Here is a 10,947-nt window from a genome sequence, read left to right as displayed (position 1 = left end):
AAAGCATTCTACAACATTTGCATGGGAATACACTGACATGAAAGGAATTGATCCTAAGACTTGTATTCATCACATCTACATTGAAGAAAACAACAGACCTATTAGGCAACCACAAAGACGGATGAATCCAAACCTTAGGGAAATCGTGAAAGAAGAACTTCAGAAATTGCTCAAGGTAGACTTCATTTACCCCATTTCAGATAGCCAATGGGTTTCTCCCTTGGTTATAGTGCCCAAAAAGAATGGTAAATGGAGAGTTTGCATTGATTATCGAGAATTGAACAAGGCAACCTTAAAGGATCATTTTCCTCTACCTTTTATTGATCAGGTACTAGATACTTTAGCAGGTAAAAAGTATTTCTCATTCTTGGATGGATTTAGTGGGTATAACCAAATTCAGGTAGCACCTGAAGATCAAGACAAAACCACATTTACTTGTCCTTGGGGAACTTTTGCCTACCGAGTACTTCCTTTTGGATTGTGCAATGCACCTGCTACATTTCAAAGGGCTGTACTAGGAATCTTTTCAGACCTAATTCATGATTGTGTAGAGGTTTACATGGATGATTTCACAGTTTATGGTAATACATTTGAAGAAGGTTTGGAAAATATGGAAAAAGTACTGGTAAGATGTAAGGAAACAAATCTTTCTTTAAGTCATGAAAAATGTTTTATGATGTTTACTGAAGGGATTGTTTTAGGACATCATATTTCAGGAGATGGGATTAAGGTTGATAGATCTAAAGTAGAAGTCATCTCTAAGTTACCTATTCCAAATTGCCAGAAGGATGTTAGAAGTTTTCTTGGGTTTACTGGGTATTACAGAAGATTTATTGAAAACTTCACTAGAATAGCATCTCCTCTTTTCAAATTGCTTACTAAGGACTGTGAGTTCAAATAGGATCCTGAGTGTCAATCTGCTTTTGAAGCTCTAAAGACTAGAATATCTGAAGCACCCATCTTAAGGGGGCCAAACTGGAAACTCCCTTTCCACATTTCCACTGATGCTTCAGATACTGCTCTAGGAGCTGTTTTGGGACAAAAGGATTTGATCCCTTATGCCATTTATTACACCAGTAAAAATTTGACTCCCACTGAGTTAAATTATACTGTTACAGAAAAAGAGTTCTTAGCTGTGGTACATGCGATTAATAAGTTTAGACACTACATAACCGGCTATGAAACCTTTGTCCATACTGATCACTCTGCCATAAGATATTTAATGAACAAACCTGTCACTAATGGTAGAGTTACAAGATGGCTTTTACTTTTACAAGAATTTAAGATTACTGTGTTAGATAGACTTGGAAAGCAAAACACAGTAGCTGATTTCTTGTCTAGAATCCAAAACACTAATGAAGATTCTCCAATAGAAGATAAGTTTCCAGATGAATACTTGTTTGCAGTGACTACCAAGACTCCTTGGTATGCAAATATGGCTAATTATCTAGTTACAGGGAAGCTACCTCTACACTTATTTCCTAATGAGAAAAGGAAAATCATTCGGGAGAGTTCACATTATTCTTGGATTTCTAATGAATTGTTCAAAACAGGGCCAGATTGTATAATCAGAAGGTGTGTTCGGGAAGATGAAATGCCTGACATCCTTAAGGCATGTCATGATGAACCATGCGGCGGGCACTTTGCTGACAAGAGAACAACCTATAAAATCCTTTCTTTAGGATATTATTGGCCTTCTCTCTTTAAAGATGCAAAGCAGTATGTTAAAAGGTGTGACAGCTGCCAAAGAGTTGGGAAACCAACTCCTTCAAATGAAATGCCTCTACAGCCTCAGGTATGCATCGAACCCTTTGAGAAATGGGCTCTAGATTTCGTTGGACCAATTAATCCACCATCAAAGCAAAAGAAGTATATACTGGTTTGTACTGATTATGTTACTAAGTGGGTAGAAGCAAAAGCATTACCTTCTGCCACTGAAAATTCAGTTGTTCAATTTCTTTTTGAGGATATTTTCACTCGTTTTGGTGTCCCAAGGGAAATTGTGATAGATCAAGGCAGCCAGTTTACATCTAAATTGATGGAGAAACTGATGGAGGAATATAAGATCAAGCACAGAACATCTACTCCATACCATCCACAATCAAATGGTCAAGTGGAATCTACCAATAAATTTCTTGAAGGCATCATCACCAAGACTGTTCATCTTCATAGAAGAGATTGGGCGGAAAGGCTCCCTGAAGCCTTATGGGCCTATAGAACCACATGGAAGAACACAACAGGACATTCTCCCTATGAACTTGTTTATGGGAAGGAAGTCCTGCTTCCTATTGAGTTCCAAATCAAGGCCTTCAAGATGGCAGTCCAATTGGGAATGAGCCTCTCAGAAGCCCAAAAGCACAGAATGGACCAACTGAATGAGCTAGATGAAATGAGACAAGATGCAATTTTAAGGACCGATCTAGTTCAGCACCAAAGATCTAAGTGGCATGATCGTCATATCAAAGAAAGAAAGTTTCAGAAAGGAGATTGGGCTCTATTGTTTGATTCAAAGTTCAAAGACTTCAAAGGAAAGTTTCAAACTCATTGGCTTGGGCCATATGAGATTGATGAAGTCTTCAGCAATGGAGCAGTTCGGGTGAAAACTATTGATGAATTCCATACTCCTCTTATTGTAAATGGCCATCGCTTGAAGATCTATCAAAAGCCATTTTCAAAAGAAGAGTTTGTCAGATTGTTTAAAGAAGATTCTGCAATCAGGTTGGTGGAGAAGGATTCTTCTCCTCCATCAGCCTAAAGCTTTGGTTTTGAAAAAAAAAAAGAAAAAAGAAAAAAGAAAAAATAAATGTATAGGCCTGAAAACCAGTCTCTGATTGGCAGTCCTATACAGAAAATTTGAGGTGAAAATCAGGGCCACCTGACACCTCATATTTTCTAAAAGAAAAAATATCTCTTTCTCTCCTTATTTCATCTCATTTCATCATCACCACCATTTCATCCACCATTTCATTCATTTTCACTCCACCTCATTTTTTTCATTCATCCATCCACTCACTACATTCCATTCCATTAATAAAGTCATTTTTAGATAGTTAAAGTTGTTTTTGTGCAGTCGGAGGTTACTACTGCAGATTCCGCAGCTGTTTGACGATTCTGCAGCCATTCAGCCATTCCGCAGCCCTCTGCACCTGCATAAAAAAAAAACACACAGTCTGTTTGAAATTTCTTTACAGCTCAGTAGTCATCAATAATAAATGGAAAATAGTCATGCAACAGCCATAAATCAATGAAGGGTTAGTGGCAAGTCATCAAAGGCAAATCCAAGCGGGAATCTGAGGTATGGTTTAAATTCTAAACTTACGGTTATTTCATTATACAAAGTTTTCTAGGTTATGTTTCTTGCCACTAAATGTAATGATTACCAGTCATGCAACCATATACCCACGTATCTCCCAAATCTATCAGTCCTTGATTACCACGATTTTGAATTTCGCTTGCGGCTGCTTCTTCCATTAAGGTTTCGTACCTAAGTGACGTAGCCTAATGTACTACGTCTCTATATGACATAATCCCGCAGCCAAGTGTAACTCTGAAACCGAAACCTAAGGACATAGTCGTTTCCATTCATTATTCCATAACCCTTCTACCCTCTTACGCTCATATCATTCCACTTCCGCTGTTTCATTTCCACTCACACTGTTTCATTCCATTTACGCTGTGCTCACTACGCTGCTACCATTAACCATACTCTGTTTTTCCTCTCCGCTAATTCTAATCACCAGTGGAGGTCTGTTACGGCCGTATCCAGAGCTAAAGCCATAATCCACTGTGTTGGGGCCGTAAATCCACTGTGTAAGGCTATTGTTGAAACCGTGTTCTAGAACAGAGCCGTGAATTGACTGTGTAAGGCCATTTTGAAGCCGTGTTCTAGAACAGAGCCGTGAATTGACTGTGTAAGGCCGTTTTGAAGCCGTGTTTTAAATAGAACAGAGCCGTAAGAGCCAATGGGGAAACTCTTAAGGGCAGAACCAGAGGGTTCAAAGTTTCTGGAGGGATATCCTCAGGTTAAAGAAGCATTGCAAAAGGCAAATTGGTTACAATGCATCCAGAAGTTCAGAGGCTACCATAAGGAGGTTACGAAGGCCTTTGCACGGTCCTTCAGAGAAAAAGATAATCACGTGGAGATAGGGGATTTACAATTCACAGTCACTGAGAGCAGCATAGCACAAGCTACCTCACTTCCACAGACTGGAGAAAGGTGGTTTAAGAACCGGTCAGTTCAAGATCAACAGTGGAAGCAAATCTTAAAGAACCCAGGTATGGATACCAGCATCTTTACAAAAGGGATTCCTGTTTCTTATGTTAAGGAGGAATGGACAACTTTACTCTTATTAGTGCAAAAATTTTTCACTTGTGAGGGAAGATTTGGGGTCTTATATGTTTACCATGCAAAGGTCATGATGCATTTTCTAGGAGATGATATTAACCTCCCATACTTTCTACTTTCAAGTCTTAAGAAAATGTGTGCAATTGTCCAAAGGAACCCCAGAAATATTGAAGCACATCTATATCATCATAGTCTTGTTAAATTGCTAGTTGAGGAACAATTAAAATAAAAAAGAGACACATGGGAGAGGTTTCTCATAAGAAATCATTTTCAAGAATTAGGAGAAACTTCTGGAGGATCCCCTCAAGTACCAAAAAGAAGTAGGAGAAAAAGAGGAGAGGGGGTTAACCAAGAAACTATTGCCCAAACAGAAACTATTGTTCCTGATACCACTATTCCTGAAACAACTGCCCAAGAGGAAACTGTTCAAGAACAGTTTGATGAGGAAACTGATATACATCATCCTGAACAGGAAATTGATCCTGGATTTACTGAAGATGATGACCAAGCAGCTCAAGGAATTATCACAGAAACTCTTTCAGAACTTGCTAAAGAAATTGCTCAAAAGAGAAAAGAAGGTAGGAAGAAACAAAAGCAAGATAAAGGTAAATCTGTAGTCCAAGAAACCTACCTCACTCCTGAGAATTCTAGTGAGGAAGACACTCAGCCCTTAGCTCAAAGAATGGCCAAACTCCATGAAACCGGCCTTTCCAAAAAGGTGGAAAAACAGAAGCAAAAAGTACAAAAAGAAAAACAGAGTACTACCACCGTGAGAAGGAGCAGGAGAATACAAGATAGAGCAGCGACCACAAAAGGTAAAAAGTCACTTATCATTGACTTGAGCACACCTGAAAAGGTGGCTACAAGTCCTCCACACGCTGAGCATATTGAGACTAGTCCTCCACGTGAGGAAAGTCCTTTTGAACATGAACCTGAGCATGAACATGGATCTGAATTTGATTATGAACCAAGTCCCAAAAAGTCACCTGAGGTTGACCCGGATCCAGCGCCAAAATGTTTAGTCAATTTAGTATTCCTAAATTGCTATTATTAATTGTCAACCCGGGGCTCGTAAGCTGATGAAGTGAAGGTGTACTATATGTACTTAAGAAACCTCTTAGAGCTTTTTGTCGTTTGGGGGGTGTTGTTTATGGTTAACTTATCTTCCTAAGATGGAGTGATGATTATAGACAGATGAGTGAAAGTGTGTGTAAAGTGAGTTCTAGATGAGTGAAAGTGTGTGATTGGTGATTTCTAATTACTTGCTGAATTTGTAAAGGAAAAGAACTTGAAAGAAATGAATAACTTGAAATGACTTGAAAGCAAATAACCACGTTCTAATGGCATTAGTCTCTACTCATATTGTTGCAAATAAAAGAAATAAGAAAATCACTTCAAGGACTGATGATAATGGTTATCTCTTCCTAACTCCTTGCTTCTACCACATAGTACTGTGTAAAACACGATTAGGAAGTAGCTAAAGACAAATCCAAGAATTGATAAAAACTCTAAATGACAAATTATAACACTACTATGCCTTTTCCATCATACTGCTTCCTACATATATGAACAAGTGGAAAAAGTATTAGTGCTACAAGCCAAGACTACTTAAAAACAAGCTGCAATTAATTAGTGTTCTGTTCTCTGAAAGATAAATCATTCATGATAAAGAGACCATAAATTAGTGAGCATACAACTTGTAAAACTAAACTAAAAACTAATCTAGAAAACAGAGTAAAAAGGGCAGCATTATGAATAAGACAACTGCAACTACCATTAGATATTAAAGCAAATACAACACACTTAATCCCGGGTTAAAACTTGCAAAGAAACAAATCTGATCAGTGAAAATAAAGGCTGCAGCAATGAAAAGAAATCAAGCTGTACATAACTCAAGAAAAGGAAATGCTGTATCATTGAGTGAAAGTTGAGAAATATCCCCTTTCCCCATCATATTTAAGATATCTATCCATTCATCCCTAATGGCTTTTAATAAGAGGGATTTTAAGGTCTCTTCATCCAAAGTACTCATTTTTGCTCTTTTTAAGTTATATTGAAATCTTTCAAGCAAATCTTCCAAACTTTCATCTTCTCTTTGGATCATTTTAAATACCTCATCTTTGTGATTAGTAGGCGTACAATAGTCCTGATACCTATCCAAAAAGGTTTGTTTCATTTCATCCCAAGACCTAATGGATTGAGTAAGTAACCCCATGAACCATTTCAAAGCTTGATCTTTTAATGTTGAGGGGAACAGCTTGAGTTTCCGAGTATCATCCAGATAGTCATAGGTTCGACACACAACTTCAAATTCAAACAAGAATGTTTCAGGGTCCTCAGTTCTTAACCCATGGAAATTTGGGAGGACGGATGGTGATATGTTTTTCATAGTGGCTCGGGAATCCTCATTAACAATGGGAAACCCAAATGAGTTATCCCCATCTCTATTTCCTCCTCCAAAGGGACCTCTGCCTCCTCCATTATTATTATTGTTTCCTCCTCCTACTCTATCTCTACCACCTCCTTCTTCCTCGGCCATGATGGTTCTCCTCGGGATTTCAAAATCTTCTGGTTCCTCTACAAAGGGTGAATGAGAAGAGATTTCTCCTTCTTCTTCAGGTGATTCTACTTCCTCAATTACAATTGGTCTTCCTGTAGGAGAAAGGGAAGAGTCTCTTCCTGGTTCAAACTCAATAGAAGGTGTGGGAGAGTCAACTCTAGGCTCTTGAATTCCAGGAATTCTAGGACTAGGAGTTTCGGTTGGAGATAAGGGAGGTGTCTCTTGTCTATCCCTTGAAGCAGATGGACTTGTAAAGATTGAACTTCGAGCTCTAGCTAAAAACCTTCCCCTAGAATCTCTAGCTCTATGCATGTCATTTCATTTTTATTATTTTATCTTCAAGTCAAGTTAATAGTTCTTTTTCTGATCTTCCAGGTCACTCTAGGTGCAAGAAGAGAGCATACTCAAGAAACTACTAAATCAATAACTTTCTCCTTTCTGATCCTCCAGATCACTTTGAAGTGCAAGAGGAGAGCATACTTGGATAGGTTATTAACCTCTTTCCTTGAAATTTTATGTTTTTTCTTTCTAAGAATATGGCTACTTAATTTCACTTCCCCGGCAACGGCGCCAAAATGTTTAGTCAGTTTAGTATTCCTAAATTGCTATTATTAATTGTCAACCCGGGGCTCGTAAGCTGATGAAGTGAAGGTGTACTATATGTACTTAAGCAACCTCTTAGAGCTTTTTGTCGTTTGGGGGGTGTTGTTTATGGTTAACTTATCTTCCTAAGATGGAGTGATGATTATAGACAGATGAGTGAAAGTGTGTGTAAAGTGAGTTCTAGATGAGTGAAAGTGTGTGATTGGTGATTTCTAATTACTTGCTGAATTTGTAAAGGAAAAGAACTTGAAAGAAATGAATAACTTGAAATGACTTGAAAGCAAATAACCACGTTCTAATGGCATTAGTCTCTACTCATATTGCTGCAAATAAAAGAAATAAGAAAATCACTTCAAGGACTGATGATAATGGTTATCTCTTCCTAACTCCCTGCTTCTACCACATAGTACTGTGTAAAACACGATTAGGAAGTAGCTAAAGACAAATCCAAGAATTGATAAAAACTCTAAATGACAAATTATAACACTACTATGCCTTTTCCATCATACTGCTTCCTACATATATGAACAAGTGGAAAAAGTATTAGTGCTACAAGCCAAGACTACTTAAAAACAAGCTGCAATTAATTAGTGTTCTGTTCTTTGAAAGATAAATCATTCATGATAAAGAGACCATAAATTAGTGAGCATACAACTTGTAAAACTAAACTAAAAACTAATCTAGAAAACAGAGTAAAAAGGGCAACATTATGAATAAGACAACTGCAACTACCATTAGATATTAAAGCAAATACAACACACTCAATCCCGGGTTAAAACCTGCAAAGAAACAAATCTGATCAGTGAAAATAAAGGCTGTAGCAATGAAAAGAAATCAAGCTGTACATAACTCAAGAAAAGGAAATGCTGTATGTGAAATAAAGAGATTGCAGAAGTATAAACATGAAATACTTATACAAGGGCAGTCATGAATGGGGGCCCTCCATCCATACAACCCACAGAAAACTCAGATGCTTTAAAACTTCAAAACAGCATTGTTTCCATTACTTCATATGCAGAAATACACAGTCAAAAGTGCTGGAACAACACTATAAAAACAAAGTTCAGAAATGTGCTAAAATTCTCACAAGTTCATAAACTACAGCAGCTAAAAAGTTTTTCATAAGCGTACGCAGACGCAAGTATTTATAGGCATCTGCAAGATGGCCTAATGCATAAAGCATAAAACAGAAAATAAACTGATTATCATGCGTATTAAAGGTGCAGTTAACACGTCATATGCTTCATGGTCGAGCTAGAGGTCCTGGTCGTTATGGGCAATGAATCCAACGTTGGATCATGTTCCCCACAGCTTGCAAAACACTGACAAGTCACCTTTTCCACCGACGTGACCCAACAGCTTACGCATCAACGTTAAGCTGCCTTTATTTGACTGTAACTTGACCCCCTTTGACCGGAGGTACAGATGACGTGGCTGGCTGAACTGATGGGACAGGAACCTCGAGCACATATATTCCAACATGCCCATGTGGCTCGTTCTGCAAAATGGCACGTGGAACCTTGAGATTAACAAAAAGGCTGCGGAATCATCAGATGGCTGCGGAATCGCTGAATGGCTGCGGAATTGCCAGACAGCTGCGGAATCTCTGCAAATATGTCAAAATCTAAACAAAACAGTCACACATTAGCAAAGCTCACTTGATCATGCTTAATGACAACTAATGTAATGATCTGGGTGGAAAATGAGGCAAAAGAGAGAGGAAAGTGATGAAAACAGTAGGTAATGATGGATGATAAGGTGTAAAGTAGAGGCTCTACAGGAGGTAGTTAACTGAGGTGACATGGCATTGTCACTCAGTTAACTCAGTTAATTCGAGTTGGAGACACTTGAGTTCAGTTCAATATGATCGATTGCTAATTTCTAGCAATCTATTTTAGTTAATTTTAGTTATTGTGAGTTAAACTAGTTCTAACTGTTAGAGAACTACTGAAGGATCCAGTAGAGGGGTGTGTACTTTAGTGATCAACCAATTAACTATTCAATCAACCCAAATTAAATGATGCATGCAGAGAATTCGATTTACCTAATTGATATTGGAGTTCAAGGGCAGTATACTATCAGTTGTAGACTATTTCAAAGTGTATAGGCGATGCATGTAGTCAGAGAAGTGCCTAAAGGATTTGAACAATTCTCAATGAGGAATTTTCCCAAGTAATAGGGGCCTAATTTCTCAAGGAATAGGACAAGGAAATAAGAGCTTAGCAGGCATGAAAATTGGTTAAGTGTTGGCCAAATTCAGTTTTTGAGGTAGTGAGATAGACTATACTAGTGTAGAGGTTGCTTAGGCCTGAGAAAGCATTGCATTTATTCTCTATTTTTTTATTAATGAAATACATATAGGAAGGGGTTTTGAGCAGTTTCTTTCCCCTAGATAAATATCTGTGTATGTTTATTGAATCATGTCACATGTTATTGATTTCCTTTCTCGATTATGAATTGCTTTCTGTAGATGAGTAGAGTAGATTCAAGTTTTATGTTTTAGTAAATTACATGAGTAGTTTTGAATCTACATATAATTCCCACAATATGAACCAAAGGAAGGAAACATCCAAGTCAGTAGCCATTTAATTAGGAGTATGTTAAGACCTTGTAATGTTTTGGAGATTTTCCTTTAGAGGCTTCTCCCTTATCCATACAAAATTTTCTTGAAGAAAGAAGTCTTATGGCATGGTTTCTACAATTTTTTTAGGAAAATATGTTGTGTCTCATTCATGGGAGGAATTTGCTCAGATTGAAAATGAGCATTTTATGTTGAGAAATCTCAAGCTTACAATTCCTATGGCAAATTATATTTCTTTCATACAAAATTTTCTTAAAGTTAGAAGCCTTGTGGCCTAGTTTCTACAAATTTTTTAGGACCATATGCTATGTCTCATTCATAGGAGCAGCTTGCTGAGACTAAAAATGAGCATTTTAGGTTGAGGAATCTCAAGCTTCCAATTCCTATGGTATGGAATACTGGTTTCGGTGATGAATATGGCGAATGGAAAGGGGCTCCAGTTATTTGCAATATTAGTGATGCTGCCTTGTAAATTCCTTGCTTTCTAGAGTCGCCAAATTATTTACCTTTTGCACAATACTATTTTGGATATGATGGCAATAATTCAAGGAATTCCACATATGCATTAACCTGCACATAAACATTGTTGTGATATAAAAAGATTCTTACTTGCAATGAATGTTGTGAGAAAATCTTGCCTTAGTAGAAAATTGATATCATTGATACAATCGTCAAATAGATCGAAATATGTGTTAGTTTGATGTTTCTTCTAAGTTCTAACTGCTTTCTCAAATTTGATCTAATTAAAATATCCCAAGCTATTGAGAGAATATTTGTCTTGTAACTGAGATATTTTATGGAAAGAGAATCAAGAAACATTTTTCTTGTTAAAGGCATCAAGAGATTGATGCCATACCA

The sequence above is a fragment of the Pinus tabuliformis genome, chromosome 5_2 (genome assembly GCF_031772625.1).
Source record: "Pinus tabuliformis cultivar Carrire ecotype Pingquan chromosome 5_2, CPIR1, whole genome shotgun sequence".
Lineage (NCBI taxonomy): Eukaryota > Viridiplantae > Streptophyta > Pinopsida > Pinales > Pinaceae > Pinus > Pinus tabuliformis.
Note: the sequence above shows the minus strand (reverse complement) of the source record.